Source organism: Pan troglodytes, chromosome 7 (genome assembly GCF_028858775.2).
Source record: "Pan troglodytes isolate AG18354 chromosome 7, NHGRI_mPanTro3-v2.0_pri, whole genome shotgun sequence".
NCBI classification, from domain to species: domain Eukaryota; kingdom Metazoa; phylum Chordata; class Mammalia; order Primates; family Hominidae; genus Pan; species Pan troglodytes.
Genome location: NC_072405.2, coordinates 38284597 through 38304497, shown reverse-complemented (window position 1 = coordinate 38304497; position 19901 = coordinate 38284597). Strand labels below are relative to the sequence as shown.

Genomic DNA, 19901 nt, shown 5'->3' with positions numbered 1-19901 from the left:
ACCTGTGTGGGGCACTTCCTATGAATGGAGTTTGCAGGACAGGATGTTGTTTGGGTGGATCAGTGAGTGAGTGGTGAGTAATGTGAAGGCCTAGGACATTACTGCCCCTTTAGACTAAGCTAACTTTATGAAACAATGTTTCTTCAATCACAAAAGTAACTTTAGCTTACTATAACTTTTTTTACTTTATAAATGTTTAATTTTTAAAAGCTTTTTGATTCTTTTGTAATAACACTTAGCTTAAAACACATATTGCATAGCTGTACAAAAATATTTTCTGTCTTTATATCCTTGTTCTATAAGCTTTTTTCTATTTTTATTTTAAAAACTTTTTTCTTAAAAATGAAGACACAAACACACACATGAGCCTAGGCCTACACAGAGTCAGGATCATCAGTATCACTGTCTTCCACATCTTGTCCCACTGGGAGGTCTTCAGGGACAGAAACATGCATGGAACTGTCATCTCCTGTGATAACAATGCCTTCTTATGGAATACCTCCTGAAGGACCTGCCTGAGGCTGTTTTACAGTTAACTTAAAAAAAAATAAGTAGGAGTACACTTTAACGTGATGAAAGTACAGTACAGTAAATACATAAACCAGTAACAGTCATTTAGTATCATGATCGAGCATTATTTATTGCACATAATTGTATGTGCAAGACTTTTATATGACTGGCAACACAGTAAGTTTGTTTATACCCACATTGCCACAAACATGGAATGCATTGTGCTATGACATCGCAATGGCTACGACATCACTAGGTGATAGGAATTTTTCAGCTCCATTAAAATCTTATGGAACCACTGTCCTCTATGTGGTCCATTGTTGACTGAGATGCCATTATGTGGTGCATGAAGGTGAAGCAAACATTTGAGGATCTGGAATTCAAAAATTAAGAGCAGAAATGGAACAAAAAACAGGGAGAAAAAAAAGAGTTCCTTAAACTCAGGAAAGAAATGGTAGAAAAAGACAAAATTGTCTCAGAAATGAAGAATAAATTACAAGATGTACAAGGGAGAATGGACCAAATGAACATTTAAGAAGGGGCAGGAAAACAGGAAGACACCAAAGAAATGAAAATGAGTAGAGAAAAAGGTAAAAAGTCTCAGAAAGTAGTAAAAATGGAAGACAGGCAAAGAACAAATAATATTCATGTTATCTGAGTCCCCGAAGGGGGAAAATAAAACAAAGGAACAGAACTAACATTTAAAACTGTAATCTAAGAAAATTTTCCAAAAGTAGAAAAAGACGTAAACCCACACATTGAAAGAAGTCATCTGGCAAAATTAATGCAGAAACAATGAATTCTCAGACTTATCCTGGTATAACTATTAGTTCTCAAAAAATAAAGTTCTCAAGGCCTGTCTCCAGGTAAAAAGATGAAATCACTTACACAGACAAACGAATTAGGCTAGCGTCAGATTTTCAAAACCAGTATACAAAGCAAAGCGACAATGGATATTTTCGTATTCCTGTAAATCTCCTGGAGTTTCGCTCTGGGAGGCGTTAGAAACTGTAGATCCTTAGAAATGCGTAGATCCTTTCAGAGCTTGCTTTTTAGATTGTTAGGTGGGTCTGAGCAGTGCTAGTGTAGGGCTAATTATTTCCTACCACTGAGGCAAGATCTTCTTCCGTCCTCTACGTCACGCCCAGTGAGTTTTGAATTTCTCCAATGTGGGTGATGGGAACAGGCACTCTTCTTGGCCCTGTGTGAGAGATGCTTTCTCTGACCCTTTTGCCTGGTTCTTTCCTTTGTCTTGAGTAGTTTGTCCATATACATCCATTGATCAGTACTCGGCTAAATGCTCAAGGGGGACCCTTGGCAGATTTCTGGGGTTCTCTATCAAGGTTGAGATAATGGCAGGAGGAAGCTTGAGATAAAATTGGAAAAATGACAGATGTAATTAATTGCTTTGTATCCTGGGTTTGTAGAGCTATTCATTCAGGTCGTATAGTACTGGATCTAAAATACTCAGAAGCCGGGATGAAGTAAGGAATAAAGGACGTGACTTTGAGGATTTAATGACCCTAGAAGTCTAGACATACTTTTTCTTGAATTCTGAGTGTTCAGATTCCCTGAACATTTAGATCGAGTTGGATTGCCTCCCTCATTGGAATGAGGTCTCTTTATCATCAGAGCTCCTATTCTGTTTATTCAGACTGTTTTTCTACGAAGGAGACCTGGCAATGTGTGTTTTTGTTATGGCTAATGTCATTGCTTCCTTAGGACAGTGGCCAGAGAGATAAATTAGCTGAGTTGACTAAGCTGGAACTAGTGACATTTCCATGCAATCCTATGTTTTTCTGCCCATTCCTTCTTTCATTCACTTAACAAAGAGCAACTGAGCCCCTACTATGTGCTAGGAATTACATTAGGCATCAGGAATATGAAGAAGAATAAGACATGAATTGTGCCCTCGAGATGCTGGCAGCATCCCATGCAGGGCCTGCTCCCCTTATAAGAAAATGAGCACCCCCAGGTAGAAGAGGTGAAATAATGGAAGTTTTTATGGAAAAGAATGTTGGTTTGGGGTGTCATTGTGGTCAGATTAGATCACTGGGTATTAAACTTTGGGGCTGAAATGTCCTACTGTTCTTCACACCAAACGTTCCCTTACTCTATCACAGTGACCTCTCCAGGACTCCTCTTTTACAATGCTACCCCTCCTAGCAGTTTTTGAAGCAATGAATTAAATTTTCAGAGGTGATCAAACCAGGCCTTGGGAAAGTGAGACAAGCAGGAAGGAGGCTAAGATGAGGGCTCATCCTGAAGCAGGAGCAAAATCTGGGAAAGGCAAACCCAGGACAGGTGGTGTTTGGGGGACCTGGGGCTGTTATGGACCCCAAGAGGGTGCTGGAAGGAGTATTAGGTGGGTGGGGAAGGAGGAATGGGGAAACTATTAATAAATCTACCCATTTCTCATCAGCCATGGCTAAACATTTTGGATTTCAATTTTGATGTACTTCACTCTGGGTTCACCCAGAAGGCAGGAATGGGTGCTTCAGTCCTCTACAAAACTTTCATAGCAACCAGGGTAAGGAATCAGGAAAGGACAGCTTAGGTTCTGCTTTCGGTTAATCAAGGCACACTGATGCACTGGGTAAGATCTGCTTTGAAGCTTCAAAGATGCGTTCAAAACCCTGAGTTTTTACTTACAAACTCCGTAGCTTCTGACACGTTATTCAACCTCTTTGAACCTTAATTTCTTCATCCATAAAATGGGAAGTAATAACACATAGTAAGGATTATCAGTAAGAATTAAATGAGAGTGTCTCTATAAAGTGCCTTGTATGGTGCCTATTTCATAATAGAAACTCAGCAAATATTTGCTACATTCCTCTGTATACATCCAAAAGCAATTGAAACACAAAACTGGTCTTGAATCCTCCATACCGGCATCTAGCAGTTATCCACATAAAAATGTATATGGATGAACTGGGTGCGGTGGCTCACACCTGTAATCCCAGAACTTTGGGAGGCCGAGGGGTGGGGGGAATCACCTGAGGTCAGGAGTTCAAGACCAGCCTGGCCAACATGGTGAAACCCCATCTCTACTAAAAAATACAAAAATTAGCCTGGCGTGGTGGTGGGCGCCTGCAATCCCAGCTACTCAGGAGGCTGAGGCAGGGAGAATTGCTTGAACCTGGGAGGCAGAAGTTGCAGTGAGCCGAGATCACGCCACTGCACTCCAGCCTGGGCGACACAGCAAGACTCTTGTCTTGGGGGGAGAAAAAAAAATAACTTATATGGATGAAATCAACTACTCACTCGTCTAGATTGCTACTCAGTCAAGTGGCTGTTAGTACAAATGAGTTACCTGCTATTGTTTCCACTGGAAAGGACATCTTTATTAGGGTGCCTTGTGATTTTCCAGACTAAATCAATCTGGATTATTTTCATTAGGTGTTCCTTTATTACTATTATAGGTATAAGACGCAGGGAGGTAGATTTGGACGGAATGCAACATAGCAGAGATTTTCAAATAATTACTGTTTTCTGAAAATATAATGTCCTGAAGTAAGTTCAGAGTCCTGGTTATGTTCAAGGAGAGGTTAGATTACTACTTATCCAAAATGAAACGGAGAGTTCGTCCAAATTACTTTCCAAGTATGATGTTTCCTGGACAGATAATTTAAGATTTATTACATCCAATGGAGGGGGGAGGGTGTGGAAAGTCTAGTTAGTTATTGAAAAGGTCTTTCTGTTAAGTGAAAAAAAAAATACAAATAGCCAATTTGTAGACAATGGGTAGTATTTTTGGAATGTTGATGAAGAATGTAGATTTTTGTCTTTGAAATGCATGAACATTGGTGAGAAAAAAATTTCTTCAAGTATTATGAAAATGTTCTGATGTTTCAACAACTCAGCCATGGCTACACATTTTGGATTTTTGCTTCCGATTTATTTCACTCCCGAGTTCACCCAGGAGGCAGGAATAAGATGCTTCAGTCCTCTACAAAATTTCCATAGCACCCAGTGTAAGGAATCAGGAAGGAATAGTCGGAAGGTAAATTTGGAAATAGGAATTTTGAAATTATATCTTGACTTAGTCTTTGGTAGGTCACCTAATATAGATACGTCACCTGTAACTATCACCTACCTGTAGATAGTAATGAAAATTGCTGTATTACCTTACCCAATATGATCACTGTGGGACCAAATAGGCAAATTTTTAGGAAAACGGTGTGCCAATTGGCTGGGCCTGTACAAATGTTGGTTGCTATTATCTCAGCTTCACACATTCAGGAACTTAGGAACTAGACACATACTATCTTTCAGTCATGTTGCATTATCTTTGGAAACCCAGAGAGATAGTTTGATTTTGTTTCTTATATTTTATTGATTTCTTCTCACTTTTATTTTCTTTCTTCTGCTTGCTTTGGGTATAATTTGTCGTTTTTCTAGTTCCTTAAGTTAGACGGTTAAGTCATTGATTTAAGAACTTTCTTATTTTCCAATATTAGCATTGAATGCCATGAATTTTCCTTTAATCACTGCTTGACCTGCATCCCATTAATTTTGATTGTGTTTTCATTTTAAATCCAATACCAAATATTTTCTAATTACCCTTGTGATTTTCTTATTTTAAAGTGTGTTTAATTTTCAAATGTTTGGGGATTTTTGAGATATCTTTCTGTTACTGAGTTCTAGTTTAATTTCATTGTATTTATAAAACATACTTTGCATTTATTTAATTCCCTTTAAATTTGTTGAGGTTTTTTATAGCTTAGAACCAGGTTGCTCTTGGTGAATATTTTATATATGCTTGAAAAGAATGTTTATCCTGCTATTGTTAAGTGGAATGTTACGTAGTATCAAGAAGGTCAAGCTGGTTTATACTATTATTTAGATTTTCTATATCCATACTAATTTTCTGTATATTTGTTTTGTTAATTACCAATAGAGGAACGTTGAATCCTCTAACTTGAATTCTCTAACTGCAATGTCAGCTTGTGGATTTGTCTATTTCTCATTTGAGTCAATTAGTCTTTGCTTCATGTATTTTGGAAAGTCATGTTAGGTACATTTAGGATTGTTAGGATTGTTAAGTCTTCCTGGTGTATTATATCCCTTTATCATTATGTAATATTCTTCATATTTTGCAGTATTCATTGTTTGGAAGCCTACTTTGTCTGATCTAGATTTCTTTTGATTAGTGTTATTTTGTTATATCTTTTCCCCCCTTTTCACTTGCCTTTGTCTTTATATATAAAAAGTGGGTTTCTTGTAGACTGCATGTGTCTGGGTCTTGCTACTTTTGCCACTTTTCTAATTTGACAATCTCTGCCTTCTAATGGGGAGAGATAGACTTCATTATTATTTAATACAATTGTTGATATGGTTGGATTTAAATCTACTGTCTTGCTACTTATTTTCTAAATGCCACCTTTTTTGTTTCCTTATTCTCGTTTCTGCCTTATTTTGCATTATTTGAGTATTTTTTTGTGTGATTCCACAATTGGATTATTAGTTATACCTCTTTTAAATTGTTTAGTAGTTGATGTAAGATTAACAAAAGACATCTTATCATATTACAGTCTATGGTTAAGTAATTATATTGCTTCCTTTATAGTACAACAGTATATTTTATTTTCTGTCTCATCTTTTATGTTATTTTTGTTATATATTTTACTTCTATATATGTCATAAATTTCACAATATATTGCTATTATTTTGCCTAAGACAATTTTCCTTTAGAGAGACTAAAAATCAGAAAAAATACTTTTATATATATTCTGATATTACCAATTTTATTGCCCTTTATTTCTTTGTGTGAGTCAAAATCTCCGTCTTTTATCATTCTCCTTTTGCCTGCAGAGCTTTCTTTAACTCCCCTTTTAATGCAGGTTTACTGGCAATGAATTTTCTCAACTGTTGTCTTTTAGACAATATTTTTATTTTGCATTTATTTATAAAAGATATTTTTGCTGGGCGTAGAAATCTAGGTTGATTTTTTTTCTTTCAGCACTTCAAAGATGCCTCTCTCGTCTTGTCTTGTCTTGTATAGTTTCTGATGCAAAGTCTGTCATATTATCTTTGTATCTCTGTATGTAATGCTTCTTTTTTCTCTGGTTGCCTTCAAGATTTTCTCTTTATCTTTGATTTCAGCAGTGTGAGTATGATGGGTCTTTGTGTCTGTGTATATTTATCTAGCTTGTGTTTCTCTGAGCTGTTTGGATTTGGTGTGTTGTCTCTAATTATGGAAAATCATCTGTTATTACCTCTTTAAATATTTCTTCTGCAGTATTCTTTCTCTCTTTTCCATCTGGAATTTTAATTACATGTATGTTAAACTGGTATTCTACCACAGTTCTTTAGTGCTCTGTTTTTTCTTTATTCTGTTTTAATTTGGATAATATTTTTTCACTCTTCAGTTTTACTTGTTTTTTCTTAAGCTATGTCTTATTGAAAGAATTTTGTATTTCAGATATCATGTTTATTGAAAGTAATAGAGCAAAAACAAACCCTAAACTCATTGTATCATGCTTTTTATTTCTAGCTTTCCATGTGACTTCTTTTAAAATTTTAATTAATTATTATTGTTTTTAGATGGAGTCTCATTCTGTTGCCCAGGCTGGAGTGCAGTGACGCAATCTCAGCTCACTGCAACCTCTGCCTCCCAGATTCAAGCAATTCTCCTGCCTCTGCCTCCTGAGTAGTTAGGATTGTAAGTGCGCACCACCAAACCTAGCTAATTTTTATATTTTTAGTAGAGATGGGGTTTCGCCATGTTGGCAAGGCTGATCTTGAACTCCTGACCTCAAGTGATCTACCTACCTGCCTCGGCCTCCCAAAGTGCTGGGATTACAGGCAAGAGCCACCACACCTGGCCATCCATGTGACTTTTTGATAGTATTGCTTTGCTAAAGATTTCTATCTCTTTATGTAAGTTACCCACTTATTCAACTAGATTATCTAAAATATTCTATGGTTGTTTAAAAATCTGTCTGATAATGCCAATGCTCATATCATCTCTGGGTCTTATTAATCTATTGATTTCTCCGTGTCTTCATAGTGGTTTGCTTTATCTTGTTATTTTGTCTGTCTCGTTATTTTTGATTGACTGCCACACATTATATGTAAAAGAATAGTAGTATCTGAGGTAAGTCGTATTTATGTTCTGAAATGGGCATGACTTTTCTTATTTCATGCTATTAGTGTGCGAGCTTGAGTTACTCTTGTCAGTACATGTGTTGAGCTTAGGTTTTGTGATTATTGTAGTTACCTTCAGTAGACTGTGAGCTTCAAATTCCTTCAGTGGTGGACTGCTGCTAACTTGCACTTGACATGGGGCCTGAGATGTTGAGAGTTTTTCTCTATATTTATGTTTCATCATTAGTTTTTAGCAGCCTCTGCATGGTTCCATCACAGATAGGATATTTATTCGTATTCTTGCCGTCATACCCTCAGGTGTAGACAGCTGTTGTATGTTATTTGGTGTGAGGCTTGTGATGCAGCGGGGAAGATCTTTGTTCTCCTGGTTCAGCATTTGTGTTAGGTAGGTCCTGTGTCATTGAGCCTCAGTGGTGGCACTTTCTCAGTATTCTTATCCCTCCCCTCCATTTCAGCCGAACTCTGCCTTATATTAGGTTGGTGCAAAAGTAATTGTGATTTTTGCCATAACTTTTAATGGCAAAATCCGCAATTTCTTTTGCACCAACCTAGTATCTGTGGGAGCTCTTGTGTAGTCAGATTTTTCAGTTTTGCCTTCAGTGGCAACAGGCCACTGCTTTGTATGAGTGTAGGGTCCTGGGCTAGAGAGAGTTTCTCCTGTTCCAGAAGCTTTCTTACCCCTGTAGCAGAGAACTTTTGCTTTCTTTCCCTTTGAGATGCAGGGATCTTTGCCAGGGCTCTGAAAGCGGGAGGTTTTCTTGCTTTCTCCCCAGCAGCTTTAGACTTTTGCTCCATGTTAAAGAAGTGAGCGAGACCTTGTGCTTGTTCCACCGCAGCAGCAGATGTTCATGACCAGAATGTTGGCAACATTGAAGAGACTCAGTCAAGTTTCCTATTCTGCCTGAAATCCTTCTCAAGAGTACCTGGTAAAGGTTTAAGAAAAATAGCTGGTGTGTGGGTGCAGATTCTGCTTGTATATAAGGGGTCTAGGGATTGCATATTGTGTCTTTAGCCTACACTTGACCTTTAAGAATTTGTTAAAATTGTAGCTGTTTTCTTTTTACCTACCTTTATGGCACCTGCCTTTTCCTTTTGTGCTCTGCCAAAAGGGAAATAGTTTGTGTGCCCTGTCTCTCCTTAGAGGGGTCTATGACTCACTGGAACTTACTTCAGTTGGTTGCTTTGTGTTCTCAGCTCTCTGATGGGCTCAAGAATAGGTTCTTTGGCTTTTTCTCATTATTGGGGTGGGATCAATATTCTCTTATGCTTTCTATATCCTAAGTGGAAGTGAAACTTGGGGAAAGTTTAGTAAAGGAATTATTTGTAGGAACGCAGATCAGATCTATGAAAACTACAGGATAATGCAGTGCCCTGGGGCAAGTAGTAACAGGGCTTTGTTACTATCGTGTTACGGGTTAAATTGTGTCCCTCAAAAAGACATGTTGAAGTTGTAACCTTCCGTTCCTCTGAATGTGATCTTATTTGGAAAGGGAATCCTGGCAGACATAATCAAATGAAGATGAGGTCATTATGGTGGGCCCTAATCTTGTATGTCTAACATCCTTATAATAAGAGTAGAAGAGATATAGACAGAGACACAGGGAAAACATCAGGTGAAGCTGAAGGAGAGATTGGAGTGATGCATCTATAAGCCAAGGAATGGCAAGGATTGCCAGCAACTTTCAGAAGCAAGGCAGGTGCAATGAAGGATCTCACTTACACCCTTCGGAGAGAGCATGGCCCTACTAAAACCTTGATTTCAAACTTCTGGCCTCAGAACTATGAGACAAATGTCTGTTGTTTGAAGCATAGAAATTTGTTATGGCAGCCTTAGGGAACTAACATACACCCTTAGGCCTGAAGGGGTGAAGGGACAGAGGGAAAGAGCTGTGTGGAGCTCTCATCTCAGGATGATACTAACATGGGACTGAAGGGGACTCCAGGGAATAAGCAACCCAACCTCTCTATCCTCTGTCCTTTCATCCTCTTGCTGGGGGGTCGTCTTTGATTAAACTCAACTGGAAGTCAGAGGTCAAGCGTGTCAGTTGAGGTAGTCCATATAAGTCAGCCTCCTGGGGCAGACAGCAGAGTGGGGAAGACTGAATAGAAGATGTGAGAAACAAAAGGAAGATAGTGAGTCCAGCAGGGCTTTGTGTAACAGACAATATAACTCTCTAAATTTGTTTCTGGTAGGTGGTATGGTATCACTAGAAGGACCACAAAGTTAGCAGATCTGTGGTGTGTTCTGGCTCTGCACTGACTCATTGTGACTTGAACACCTCATTTAACCTTTCTGATACTCTATTTCCTCATCAGTAAGAAGGGATTAAGCTAGATGACCTCTGCGGTCTCTTCTCGGCCTTTCGTTGTGCTTACAGGAATGAGTAATCTTACGTCAGAAAAAATGAGGTCTAAAATAAATGTTCTGAGTTCATAACTTGGAATTTTTATGATTTTTCAACCAGGTTCAATGAAGAAAACTATGATTATTGTTGATGATAATTATACCTTTACTTACCAGCTGTTAAAAAAAATGTGTTTTCATGTCAATTATCTCTTTTTAATGTAGTAGCTCTGTGAAAACTTTGCTACTTAGGGGTTAAAATTCTTTTTGTCTTTGTGTTTACAGTCCATATGGCTCATCTCAGAGAAAAGTTGAATTGCTTGTTAATGAGACTTGTTTTTGTCAAGGAACTCACCACTTACTCTTTGTAGTTCTTTCCTTTCAGGAACTCTTTCCGCATAGAGTTGCAGAGAGAGAGAGAAAAAGAGAAAGTTTTTGGGCCTTATGTATTCTCTAGTCACTAGGGAGCCAAAAGGTTTTTTTGTTGATTCTCTTTCAGCCTTTGAAGTCAAAGGTCTTCTCCCACATGGGCTACAGAATTGTTGGTGTGGGGATGCCTGTGAGGGCTCTGACATTGCCGGTCCAGATGCTAGAGTTAGCTTTGAGCAAAGGCAAAGACTAATGACCCAGTAATGTTATACATCACAGACAAACCAGATGGAATCAGTTTCAGACTTCCTGGTGTCTGCAAAGGGAGATTTTTCTTTTGTGTGAGTCTCAACTCAATTGATGCCTCATTCAGAATGGCTCCTCTTATCACAAAAATCCATGGTTATCATTTTCCTTCTGCTCTCCAAATATTTTCAGTTAATAGTTCATCATAGATGACCTTCTGATGTCAACCCATTTATTGAGGCAGGGATCAGGAAGACCTCCAGTATGGTGACATGGAGAAAGATACGCTTATTTAGGGACAAACAAAGCAACCAAATTCATGATAGACACATACTCATGAGAATATATGATTATGTTCTTTCTTCAGCATTGTAACAGGACTATAATATGTAGCTGTGCATTGGATGACTGAGTAGTAAGCGATGCCCTTGTAGGAAGCAACAGGGCAAGAGATATTAGCACCGGGTGGGAAAAAGGAATGACAGTAAGTATGGAAATAAAGAGAACAAGAGAAGGTAGTATTAGTTTATATAAATTCACTTGCCTTAATACGGCCTACCTCTTATGAATTTGGCAATAGTTCATCTGATATGGAGTAGCAGATTGCAAACTAGCTAAGTGTGAGTCAATGACCACAGAAAAAGGCATTAAGGCAGAGGGAAGCCCAGGATTCAGAGAGAACTGCTGGCATCTGTAGGTGAGAGTTTGACCATTGGAGAGGGTTTTGTGTTTACTTCTAAGAAGTGGTGTTTTTGGAACGTCTGGTGCAGAAAAGAAGTCTCAAGTAATCTTAGGTCCATAAACCAAGGGGTCTGTGGATAGAACTCAATTTTAATGTATTTGTTTCTTTTGTGATTCTATGTGTTTTAAAAACATTATTCTGCCAGAGAGGTCTATGGCACAAAAAAGGTTAAGAATTTCTGAATTGGTGGAATTGCAAAATATGGAACCAACCTAAATGCCCATTGACCAACTAGTGGAAAAAGAAAATGTGGCATATATACACCATGGAATACTACTCAGCCATAAAAAGGAACAAAATAATGTCTTTTGCAGCAACCTGGATGGAGCTGGAGGCTATTATTCTAAATGAAGTAACTCAGGAATGGAAAAACCCAATACCGTATGTTCCCACTTATAAGAGGGAGCTAAGCTATGAGGATGCAAAGGCATAAGAATGATATAATGGACTTTGGGGACTTGGGGAGGGAGGTTTGGAGGGGGTGAGGGATAAAAGACTACATATTGGGTACAGTATACACTGCTTGGGTGACAGGTGCACTAAAATCTGAGAAATCATCACTAAAGAACTTAGCTATGTAAAACCACCTGTACCCCAAAAGCTATCGAAGAAAATGGAGGATACTTAATGGTTCAATGAGTGAGACAGATTTATGTATTTGTCAACTTTGTTTTGTAGTAAATAAACTACAAAACTTAAAAAAATTCTGCATTAGGAAAACAGTCCAATAAAAGGCATTTACTAGGTTCCATGCCAGCAGGTAAACTGAGGTTTGAATCGGCAAGCTGCACACACTGCTAGGTCATAAAGGCAGAACAAACAGCTGGTCAAGGTTGAGGTGATCAATGAAATGTCAACGTGTTGCACAGCCCTTACACATTCAATACATGATGTGTGCATAGCACAATTTTTTTTGATATTTGAACTTAGTATGGTTTCCTGGTAAGAGTAGCTCTTCCACCTGGTAAACTTGTTACCTACTTCCTTTCTTACATCAAAATAAATTCCAGAAGGATCAAATGCTTAAATGCAAAAATATGAATCTATAAAAACACTAGAATAAAACCTTCATGAATTTTAAAAAAAAGATCTTAGAATGGGTAAGACTCTTTTAGGTATGATGTAAAACTAAGAACCATAAGGAAGAGGATAAACAGATTTGCCTATACAAAAATAAAAAAAATTTACTTGAAAAAATACCATCAGAAAGTCAAAAGACAGCCTGGAAAAAAAATAATGGCAACACTTGTAACAAAAGGACTCATTTTCCATAGTACCAAAATTGCTTCTAAAAACAGGAAAAAGACCAAAATTCAGAGAAAAATGTGTATAAGACATAAAGAGGGAGTTTGCATAAAAAAGAATGAATCTGTCTTACAGAGACTCATGCTCACTGATAATGAAAGAAATACAAAATAAATGGACAGATTATCATATTACCCCCATTGGATTGGCAAAGATTTAATAGTTCGATAACTCCCTCAGTTGGCTAGGATCTATGCAAACAAATATGCCTGCACACTGTTGTTCCTGGGAGAACAAATTGGTACAAGTGTTTGAAGATCAATTTGGCAATATCTATAAAAATTTTAAATGCTTCATTCCTTTGACTCACCATTTCTACTTTTATGAATTTATTTTGTAGATAAATTCATGTAAACTTGCGAAGTTATGTGTACAGGCTGTTCCTTGCTGCTTTCTAATAATAACAAAAGCAAATATATAGACACAAAGAAGTAGCCTACGTGTTCATCCAAGGTGGCAGTGTACCCTCATGATGGTATGTTAATACAATGGCTTATAGCTATTAAAATGGGCCACACATATTGTATTAATATGGAAAGCTCTCTAACATACATTACATTAAAACATAAGTTGCAGAATATTATGTAAGAAATGATCTTATTTCCTTTAAAAAACATTCAGAATATTCACACAGCATGGAATGTTAGCAGTGGTTACCCTGGTAGTGCAGAATGGTAGGTTGGGATGGGTAGTGAAGAGGAAGCAGGAGAAGACTGGAGATTTGCAGAATCTTCCTACCCACTCCCACTCTATAGCTTCCATATTATTTAAAAATTTTAAAGCAAATTTATAAAATATTTTAGTAAAAACATAAATTTTTTTTAAGAAAAAGGATTACTTACTGCTATGGTTTGAATGTTTGTGTCCTCTGAACCTCATGTTGAGATATGATTGATGTGGGGCCTTTAGGATGTGATTAGGTCATGGGGGCTCTGCCCTCATGAATGGATTAATGCCATTATTGCCGGAGTGGGTTAGTTATTGAGAGGCTGGGTTTGCTATACAAGCAAGTTCAGCCTAATTTCTTATCTCTGTCTCACATGCTCACTTCTGCCTTCTGCCCTCCAGCATGGGCTGACCCTTGCCTGATGCCAGTGCCATGCTCTTGGATTTCCCAGCCTCCAGATCTGTGAGAAATAAATTCATTTTCTTTATAAATTTTCAGTCTGTGGTATTTTGTTATAGCAGCAGAAAACAAACTGAGACACGTACCAAGAAAAAAAGAATGCCTACCTAGATATTAGATATTCCCGTTTATATGGTGTTGAGAAACAGGAGTGACATATTAAGGTAAGGTTGGTGGCTTTGGGAATACCCCTAGACCCACCTCAGTGGTGTATGTTCACCCTCTTGTATTTTTCTAAAGGTAATATTTCTGTGGGCCATGCAAACTCAGGGTATCAAATCCTCTGGGATGCTACTCATGGTCATTATCTTTTCCCAAACTCCATATTTTAGCCTTGTACAGAGTGATGTCATTGTAGACCCAGAAGTTACCTACTTCCTTTCTTACCTGTGGTTCAGCCTGTGGTTGTGGCATTCTGGGTTGACCAGGAGATGTGAGGCTGAGAAATGCTCATTGAGTGTGGCTTCCCTATTATCCCAGCATTGCAAAGCCTAGGAAGGTCTGAGCAGGACAGCACTGGCTGGGCCAGCCACACTTGTCCTTCCCGCCGTAGTAAGCCTGCTACAAGATGTTGTGAAATGTTAAACATGCAATGTTTCCACACGTACACTTCACACCCATGTGAGCCAGGTCTTTACTCTCTCCCTTTTAGACTTAGATCTTTTGTTGTGTAAGTGGTGTGAGCTTCAGCTAGAATTGTCTCCCGGTCTTCCATAGTCTCCTCTCTCCAAGGAGAGGTGCCATATCTGAAGAGGTGCTCTTGCAAATGATCAGTGTATTTACCCTCCTCCTCACTGGTAAAACCTGGGCTTTACTGTGCTATTTACTCAAGTCTCTATGAAGCAGCCCGGCTTCAGAGCTGCACGTTTTAGACTGGAGTTGGGTGAATGAATGAGAAGGCTCCGCTCCAAGGGCTCTGAATCCCATCCAGTTTCCTGATTTTTCAGTCTGTATCTCTGGGTATTTCTTCCTTGATCCCTGGGAAGCACGGTGAATGAGATTCAGAAGCCTGGCATCTGTAGGTTTCTCCAGGTTATCATGCAGAGACATGGGCTTCCTGGTGATCATGTGACCTGTGGGTTGTCCAGGGAAGGTAGCTGGGAGGTGGTTGGGCATGGGGGTCTGAAGATCCATTTGAGGTCCAGTCACATTTGGAGGGAGCTGATGTGAAAGGCCCAGATGAAACTGCCCAAGGAGCATCTGCAGTGGCAAGAGTCGAGGGTGGGGCTGCATCATCAGGGGAGCACTATGGGCCCAGAGGCTACTACCCCTGAACTTTCTGAAGGTCTAAGACAATATCAGAAGCCCCTGTGGAGGGATTCAAGTGATATCGTGTATAGGGTTTCTATGTTCATAGCTCCTTGAGGTCCCTGCAAGGTCTGGTTCTGGGATGGACCTCATCTGGGATTGCCTCCTCCCTTTGGTGTCCCACTATGGACTTGGCACTGCTTGTCTGGTCTGGCCTCTATCAGTGCCTCTCTCCATCCTCGGCCTTCTGTCATCTCCAGGCAATGGTGTCCTCTGCTGTCTCCAGGCAACAGTGTCCCTGTACTGCCCTGCCCCCGCTTCTCAGAACCCAGCCTGGTTACTAGAATCGCCCCTGCATACTGCCAGGAAAGGGCTCACTGTCAAGGGGCAGTCTCAGGAAGTATTGGACACACGATTAGACCTGATTTTGGCCAATTATTTTCCTCCTGATTATACGCTTTCCACTTTTCTCCTCCACCTTCTCTGCTACTTGTCCTGCAGTTTGCTATGTGGTTACAGGCAAGTTTCAATGGAGAAGCCAGTTCCAAATGTAGAGGCTAATGAAGTCTGGCTGTTCATGCGGGAGAGGGAAGGAACAGACTGCTGAGGCTGACTGTTGGTTTGCCATTGTCTTGCATTCCCTATGCCCACCATGTTAGGCTTCCAGGAATCCACAGTCCTGGCCCAAGAACTGTCACAGTAGTAGGGAAACCATGTGTCTAGGATGAGGTTTGTGAGCCCCCAACAGGTCTGGTTAGGGGTGACTGGAATGGGGGTGGAGACTAGAATACAGAGGACTAGAAACTAGGCCTAGGAGGAAAGGTAGGGTGAAAAAGAAGGCAGTAGTGGAAATCGGGACCCTGATGAACATAGTGGTGGCAAATGCACAGGTTAAAACCAACAGAAGACAGCTGGGCAGGGCAATCCTTAAGGTAGGGTAGTGGGCAGGGATGATGTTGACAGGTAGGGAAGAAACACAAAAAGTTGGATGAAACAGGAGAGTAGGGTGCAGCCTGAGAATTGGGAAAAAATGAGAGAAAGGGCTGGATGATGAGAGCAGGAAGGAATGGAAAAAAGTGAAGGCTGGGGTTGAGATGGAGAAATTCAAGATAGCTGTCTTGACATCTTTTCATATGAGAGCTCTAGTTACTCACTTGTCCACAGGAGTCAAAATGTGCCCCAGGCCTACTTCAGCATTTATCTCACACACCCACTCCTTGCATCACCCCATAACTGAATGCCCATTGTGAAACTCATATGCCCCTCCCTTTTGATCTAGTGAATAGGCTCCACCAACCAGGAAAACGGTCCCAGTTTCTAGGTTTAAGAGTAATCATGGGGGCCGGGTGTAGTGGCCCTAGCACTTTGGGAGGCTGGGATGGGCAGATCACCTGAGGTCAGGAGTTTGAGACCAGCCTGGCCAACATGGCGAAACCCCATCTCCACAAAAAATATAAAAATTAGCCAGGTGTGGTGGCAGGTGCCTGTAATCCCAGCTACTCAGGAGACTGAGGCAGGACAATTGTTTGAACCCAGGAGGCAGAGGTTGCAATCAGCTGAGATTGCACCACTGCACTCCAGCCTAGGCGACAGAATGAGACTCCTTAAAAAAAAAAAAAAAAAAAAAAAGAACAATCATGGGAAATAAAGAGAAGAAATGGGCTATAGTATTAGTCTCTGTTCTTGGGATGTCATGTAGTTTTGCCCCTCAGTAGGCAAATATTTATCAAAGGGCTAGAAAAGAGTTATGAGGTTGGGACCTAGGGGAGCAGTTCTGAAGTGGGACTTGGGAAAGTGGGAGAAAGTCAGTGCCCCAGCCTCTTTAACTTACCACATTTTTCAAAGCCCTTTCCCATCATTTACATCACTGCATGAATATATGGGATTAGAGAAGGGATATATATATTACGTTCATTTTACCAGTGAGGACACTGAGGACCAGAGAGGGAACTACCATAGGCAGGCAGTGGATGACAAAGCAGGTGGGACTAGAATTTGGGGCAAAAGGAGGGGCAGGTAGGAGGGAGCACAAAATGGCTCAAAGCACCTAGCAGCAGCATTACCTCCGCCTATGTCTCTGGGCTGGGTCCTGTAGGGAGGAAGTGCTTAAGAGCAGAACTGTACTTTTTGAAGCTTATCCCTTGGTCCTGGTGGTCCATTGGTTTGATGCATTACTCTTAACCAGAACCAGAAACGTAGAGCCAAAGCTGGTAGAATAACTGCCCACTCCTGAGTGCCTGAAGACTAGATTTGGGCTTCCTTGATCACTACCTGAGCTGCTGACTCCATGGCAGATGATTAAGGAGGCTACTGCACTCTTCCCTCTTCTTTTTTTCTGATGTAGCAACCCTGTCTGCTTTAACCTTCCTGGTTTCTTTGATCACTGTACAAATCGTAAGCCCCTTTGCTTTTCTATTCTCTTTAGTACTTTTATCACCATAATATTCTGATTTTTCTCCCTTGGCCCAATACTCTTTTCCTCCCTTATTTGACAAAACTCTAAGTTGTACTCTCTAGAAGTCCAGGTACATAATTATCAAACTTCCCTATTTCCTTAGACTGCTTTTTTTTTTTTTTTAATTTTAGATTCGGGGGTACATGTGCAGGTTTGTTGCATGGACGTATCGCATAATGGTGAGGTTTGGGTTTCCAGTGTGCTCGTCACCCAAATAGCGAACATTGAGCCCAATTGATAGTTTTTTAAACCTTCACTCCCTCCCACCCTCCTCCCTTTTGCAGTTCCCAGTGTCTATTATTTCCATCTTTATGTCCATGTGTACCCATTATTTAGCTCTTACTCAGAAGTGAGAACATGTGGTATTTGATTTTCCATTTCTGAGTTATTTCACTTAGGATAATAGTCACCTCCACGCATGTTCCTGCAAAGGACAGGATTTCATTCTTTTTTATGGCTGCATATTTCATGGTGTGTATATATACATTTTTTCTTTATCCAGTCATCCATTGATGGGCACTTAGGTTGATTCCATGGCTTTGTTATTGTGAATAGTGCCATGATAAACATACTAGCACAGGTCTATTTTTTTATGTTATGATTTATTTTTCTTCGGGTAGATGCCCAGTAGTGGGATTGCTGGATTAAATGGTAGTTCTATTTTTAGTAGTTTCAGAAATCTCCATACTGTTTTCCATGGAGGTGGTAGTAATTTACATTCTTACCAAATGTGAGGGGTATAAGAATTCCTTTTTCTCAGCATCCACACCAACATCTGTTGTTTGTAGACTCTTTAATAGCAGCCATTCTGAATGGTGTAATCTCATTTTGGTGTTACTCTGTGTTTCTTTGATGATTAGTGATGTTGAGAATTTTTTCATATGCTTGAGGATGCTTGTATGTCTTCTTTGATAAAGGTATGTTTATGTCCTTTACCCACGTTTTAATGGGATTGTTTGTTTTTTTTCTTGTTGAATTGTTTGAGTTCATTGTAGATTCTGGATATTAGTCATTTGTTGGAGACATAATTTGTAAACATTTTCTCCCATTCTGTAGGTTGTCTATGTACTCAACTGATTATTTCTTTTGCTGTGCAGAAGCTTTTTAGTTTAATTAAATCCCATTGGTCTATTTTAATTTTTATTGCATTTGCTTTTGAGGTCTTAGTCATAAACTTTTAGTCTAACCCAATGTCCAGAAGAGTTTTTCCTTGGTTTTCATCTAGGACTTTTGTAGTTTCAGGTCTTACATTCAGGTCTTTAATCCATCTTGAGTTACTTTTGTATGTGTTGAAAGATAGGAGTCCAGTTTCATTCTTCTGCATATGGCTAGCCAATTTTCCCAGAGTGTAGTTTCCCTATTATTTATTTTTGTCAACTTTGTCAAAGATCAGTTGGTTTTAAGTATGTGGCTTTATTTCTGGGTTCTCTATTCTATTCCATTGATCTGTGTATTTACTTTTGTGCCATTACCATACTGTCTTAGTTACTATAATCTTGCAGTATAATTTGAAGTCAAGTAATGTGCTGCCTCTGGCTTTCTTCTTTTTGCATAGGATTTCTTTGGCTTTTGGGCTCTTTTTTGGTTCTATATGAACTTCAAGCATCGTTTTTTCTAATTCTGAAGAATGCTGTTGGTAATTTTATAGGAGTTACATTGAATCTATAGATTGCTTTGGGCAGTATGGTCATTTTAACAATATTGGTTCTTCCAACCCGTGAACATGGGATGTTTTTCTGTTTGTTTGTGTCACCTGCAGTTTCTTTCATCAGAGTTTTGCAGTTCTTATTATAGAAATATTTCACCTCCTTAGTTAAATATATTCCTAGGTATTTAACTTTTTTGTAGCTATTGTAAATGAGATTGCATTTTTGATTTTGTCCTTTAGTTAGATCATTATTGGTGTATAGAAATGCTACTGATTTCTGTATGTTAATTTTGTATCCTGAAACTTTACTGAATTCATTTATCAAATCTATGTTTTTTTTTTTGGTGAAGTCTTTAGGGTTTTCTAGATATCATATTATCAGAATTTGACTTTCTGTTTTTCAATTTGGTTGCCTTTTATTTTTCTCCCTTGCCTGATTGTTTGGTAAGAACTTCCAGTACTATGTTGAATAAGAGTGGTGACAGTGGACTTCCTTGTCTTGTTCCAGTTCTTAGAGGGAATGTTTTCAACTTTTCCCCATTAACTGTGATTTTGACTGTGAGTTGGTTGTAAATTGCCTTTGTTATGTTGTGGTATTTTCTTTCTGTGCCTAGTTTGTTGTACATTTTTATCATAAAGTGATGCTGAACTTTATCAAATGCATTTTCTGCATCTATTGAGATGATCATATGGTTCTTGCTGCTCATTCTGTTTATGCAATCCATACATTTATTGATTTGTGTATGTTGCAGCATCCCTGCATCCTTGGGATAAATCCCACCTAATCATGGTGTATTA

At 39.2% G+C, this 19901-nt stretch overlaps 1 long non-coding RNA gene across 2 annotated transcripts in view; it reads right to left on the bottom strand.

Annotated features, from left to right (window-relative positions):
* Positions 1 to 15278, bottom strand: part of LOC107976277 (uncharacterized) — a 37373-nt gene extending 22095 nt beyond the window's left edge. Inside the window, exons 1-2 of one of the 2 annotated variants that reach the window (XR_010159467.1) lie at positions 14140 to 15278; positions 13469 to 13753 (exon numbers count right to left, since the gene is read on the bottom strand). This is a non-coding gene — a long non-coding RNA (uncharacterized LOC107976277). The remainder of the gene's footprint in view (positions 1 to 13468; positions 13754 to 14139) is intronic. The other variant, XR_001720123.3, reaches the window with a different exon arrangement.
* Positions 15279 to 19901: the final 4623 nt, after the last annotated feature.